This window comes from Macrobrachium nipponense, chromosome 7 (genome assembly GCF_015104395.2).
Source record: "Macrobrachium nipponense isolate FS-2020 chromosome 7, ASM1510439v2, whole genome shotgun sequence".
NCBI classification, from domain to species: Eukaryota; Metazoa; Arthropoda; class Malacostraca; order Decapoda; family Palaemonidae; genus Macrobrachium; species Macrobrachium nipponense.
The window spans coordinates 92,185,276-92,190,581 of NC_061109.1; positions in this window are offsets into that span (position 1 = coordinate 92,185,276).

Consider the following 5,306-nt stretch of genomic DNA (forward strand, 5'->3'; position numbering starts at 1 on the left):
CAACTTAATCATTATTTTATATCATTTAAAAATCAAGAGCTACTGTTGTTCGCTTGGCTATACTTAATTTTAGATGATGGTTACTAGAAGAATTCGAATTTAGATCACTATATGGGTATTTAGAATACACTGTAATTGTTGGAGGTAAACAATTTCGAAATGATTATCTCGTGTATCTATTTATCTACTTATGCGCTAATAGATTATTTAATAAAAATGACAAGACAACATGTCTTGAAAAGCAAAGAAGTATTTAATGAAAATAATTCACCATAATTCTTTTTATTGTTATAGACTCAAATCATGCTTTCAAACTAAGAGAATAATGGACTTCACACAACTTTTTAATGGAAACTAACGTTTACACCGATGATGTAGCTCTACAACGTACCGACCTCAATGATAAGAAGAAAGGCAACAGACAGCGATATCAACAAAAACAACAGAAATGACGTTAACAGCAATATCACATTATTCAACAGTATATTTGCTGTTCTTACTTTTCAGAAAGGTTTCGTTTAGCTATTGCTTCAGAAGTTTTAGTAAAGCATTACACATACTAGTCCTCCGTTACTTTTTTTTTTAATTTCTTAGAGGGTTTAGTGTAGGAGTGACAATGAAGACATTTTGCACCAACGTTCCAAAGCCTCTCACGCCACGTTTGAACGAAAAATGTCAACATGACCCATATAATTATTCTTATTTATACCTACTTGCTTTCCCCATTGCCTTTCTATAAGCAACTCCAAACACACATGCTGCATACACACAAGCACAAATATATATATATATATATATAATATATATAATATATATATATATATGCATATACATACTCTATTTATATATATATATATATATATATATATATATATATAATATATATATATATATATATATGATGAAAATAAATTCTTCTGCAAATACAGGATACGGCTATAAACGGCCCATTAAAACACTCTGGTTTAAATTTAGCTAAGGACTATATTTCGGTGGACTTACTCCCACCCTTATCGAGTAGTGATAAGGGTGGGAGGCAGTCCATCGAAATATAGTCCTTAACTTTAAACCAGAGTGTTTTAATGGGCCTTTTATACTTTATATATATATATATATTATATATATATATATATATATATATATATATATTCAGTAAACTAGTATCATCTACAGAGCAAATAAGTAATAATAATTATAGTACGTAAAACTGCACACAAAACTGAAAATAAGTGAGACTTCCCTCATATTTTGTACACCGCACAAATGACCTCCTTGTAGTTTTATAAGAATGCTAAGCAAACTGAAGACAAATCTCGTAAAATGAATCTAGTCTTGCTAAATTATTGAAGTATTAATACAATGTTTACAAGCTTCCAAAATCGCTGATGTTTAATATATTAGCATTCAAAATTACTTTTTAATTTTTCGAGAGAGATAAGTAAATTTTCTGAGAGAGAGAGAGAGAGAGAGAGAGAGAGAGAGAGAGAGAGAGAGAGAGAGAGAGAGAGAGAGAGAGGAGAGAGAATTCCATAGTTACCTAATACTTGATCGGTGTCATCAGAACTAAGGAGTTGCAAAAAAATGATGTAGGGCAAGATGATATTATTTATATTCCGAAATTAATATAAATAATATTGCAACATATCTAAAAGCTCTAATCAGCACATGAAGTGCAACCACCACTACCACCACCACCATCATCACCACCACCACCACCACCACCAACACCACCACCACGAACAACAAATAACGATAACGATAACGACAACGACAACAACAACAACAACAACAACAACAACAATAATAATAATAATAATAATAATAATAATAATATATGATCACCAAAACTTTCCGAGCCTAATATCACTAAGCGTATTATGAAAATGCATTTCTAATTAAAGCCACCGATACACTGGCAGAATAATCACTTTATTTTACTAATGGAAGCCTATTGTTATAAATCATGGGAAATCAATAGTCAATAGACAGAGCACCAGCCAGTCAGTCACACAAATAGACACATACAGGCAGACAGACAGAATATCTTACAAAGAAGAATCTATAAAGCCGTCCATTCTAAAGAAAACTTCCAAAGAAAATTCTATTCAAACCTTATGAAACAGATAAAATGTGGCGGATTCTCTATTAGACCATAAACATTCAGACACTTAGAGAATGTATATGAATAAAACAATGTCTAAAAACTACTAAATAATGGAAATGTTGCCTCCATTGGAACGATGTATGTTGAAACTGCATAAATATAGTAGTTAAAGCGACACATCGTCCTGTACCAATTCAAATTTCATCAGCTACAAGTCGTGGAAGATCACCGAGTCAATTCTAAAGGTGCCAACAAAGTAACCGAAGATCTGAATATCAAAAGTAAGGCTTCACCATGAATTCTACAGACGCTTCATTCTGGCGCGAAAACGAAGGAAACGTTGGGTGGGTGTTTGTCTTCTCCCCCAGGATGACGTGTCGGTGCCTGGATTTCAAATAAAGACTTCCAAGAACACTGGAAGAGACATGTGGTTTGATTCGCTCGTCAGCGTCTATTGCTGAACCCAGTGAGGTCCGTTGGACGTTCCCCTTTAATTGAAACATTGGCTCATTCATCCCGTCTACAAGGGCACTTGACTGGACCCTTCAAATCTCGGCAGCTATTAAAGTCTGTAGTCGTTTATAGGTCCTGAGGTTCGATCAGCATAGGAAGGATGACCAGCAAACATCAAACTCATCTGCAATTCTGAGGAAAGGTGCCTGACCCAGAACTATTTATTTTTGCAATATTTGATGGATTATTACATATATCTCTAAATGGCTGACACAATTTCAAAAATGCAAGTTAACGAAGAGAGTTAATTAACCAAATGGGCGGTAGTCTTACAGCCCCCCCACCCCCCACCCCGCCATAAAAAAATCATTGATGGGTACAACCCACAATTTAAAAAAAGCTTAACCGTACATCATCCTGAGCCACATAACAATAAGGCATTTGAAAGCGCATGTGCAAGTGTTTATGGGACATGTTACCAAAAAGTATATGTTGATGAAACAGGGCATCCGTGTTTAACAGACCACTATTTTCAAATTTTATTTTTCTGACATTGGGCACCCTAACAACAAACAATGAATGGGTGTAAGCTAGGAACCTACTTCGAACCGCATTAACGGAGGTTATGATGGGGATTTCCAGATAGGTGAATGCTTCATAATTACATTCAGATTTGTGTGTCTGAAGTAAAATAGCATTCCCTGCTGATTCAGCTTAACGAGTTTCACTTTTAATTAGCAAAGTCAAAGATTAAGTAAAGTCTCGATGGAAATATCAGTTATGGTTGCATAAAAAGAACCAATGGGAAATGGAGGCGCTAGTTTCATTAGCAAAAGTATCAGCTTACATATGGGAACAGAAAGCTTACTAATTTAGGCCACACTTCATATTTAATACTTGGAGTCTGCATACGGCTACGTTACTTGTGCATCTGTGCGTAGGTGTCTGTAGGTGTTTCTACTGAGAGCCTTTGTTCTCTTTCCAAGAGTTTATGTATATGTATATATATGTATATGTATATGTATATGTATGTATGTATGTATATATATGATATATCTATATATAATATATATATATCATATATATATATATATATGATTAGCGTAGGTGGTTTCTGTTAGGTGTTTATTCTACTGAGAGCCTTCGTTCTCTTTCCAACAGTTTTATATATATATGTATATGTATATATATATGTATATGTATATATATATATATATATATATATATATATATATATATATATATATAGTGTGTGTGTGTGTGTGTATTAAAAACCTCATTAATTTACAAAACACTTTATTTGATTTTTTTATTTGAGTTGTGAAAACATGGGTATGAAACTAAGCACTGGGGAACTGGGCACACTTTCAGTGAAATTATGAAGAGTACATCAAGACGGAAGAAAAAGTGAGAACAGAGGAAAAGTAATAGACTGAAAGAGTCGGTATGGACAGGGACCGTAGGGAAGATGAAAACAACTTTTAGTCATGTCTACAGTGCACCACGTGAGGTGCAATGACTGCACTAGTATCCGCTAAAGATTTTAGTCGCATCCACCAACATTAGTAATATCTTACTGATAAAGCCAAGTTTGATGGAATGACATATAATTGTTTTATCTGCTCAAATCAATCTAACTTTTGATAGCATCTAAAGTTTGCAAATTCAAAAACACGGTGAAACCTTAAAGCTACAATAATAAAAATAATAATAATAAAAATTTTGCTATAGATTATCATAATCGCAAGTATTATACATTGAAGGAAAACAAGGCAAGTTATAGAAAATTATAATTCTCAAATTAAACGGTCGAAAATATTTGGAACTAAGTTGTACAAACCACTTATTTCCTCTCAATCTACGTCATTACCATGAGGACACACTAGAGGTTAATATGTAAGAATTTCACCCGTAGGATTGATTCGCAAAAGGTTACACCCCTCAAAGAATGTTGGAGACGGTTTCAAGTCGGAGTTTAGTTGTTGGAGGGAACAAGGCCTAGTCTGCATGTCTGAATCCGCCTCACTACGTCAACATAAAGCATTTAGGATGGCAGCCAAAGGTGCACTGCGTCGGCTGAGATGAGTAGGTGGCAGGTGGCCAGTCAACTCTGAAGAATAAAACCCGCAGGCCTAGTTCATGGAGGATAGCGGTTGTCATGGAGAATGACACCAGATAAAAACGACATTTTTGTGACTTTAGTTTGTTTAATCTGTCGGTTATTTTCTAATCATCATTGGTGGTAGAATGGTAGGAGAGTTCCTGTGGCATTGAACCCTGGCTTTCAATTTGCTGACCGAGATCTGGAAATTAATGTGAATAATCGAAAACTATGTCACCATTAGTTATCAACCAATCGAGTGTCATTCCTTTTGTGCCAGTTACGTTGTGCAATACAATGAATCATTAAGAAAATATAGCGTCGAACTGTGTAAGGCGATAAAAAGCGTAAATTGACAACAAGAAGGGACTAATAAACTAAGTTACGAGAGAGAGAGAGAGAGAGAGAGAGAGAGAGAGAGAGAGAGAGAGAGAGAGAGAGAGAGAGAGAGAGTCTATAAATATGATGCAAAAAATTCTCCCGTTCTACCATTCACGAGAGCATAAAGTTCGGATTAATAAATGAGCGTTAGTGACCGAGCATAAGGGGGCCAGAGCGCGCTCATTTCATGAATTTTAAACCACACACGAAATACTCGATGGTAACACCCCATTTGATCAGAGTAATCAAATAAAACTCCCCTGCTAA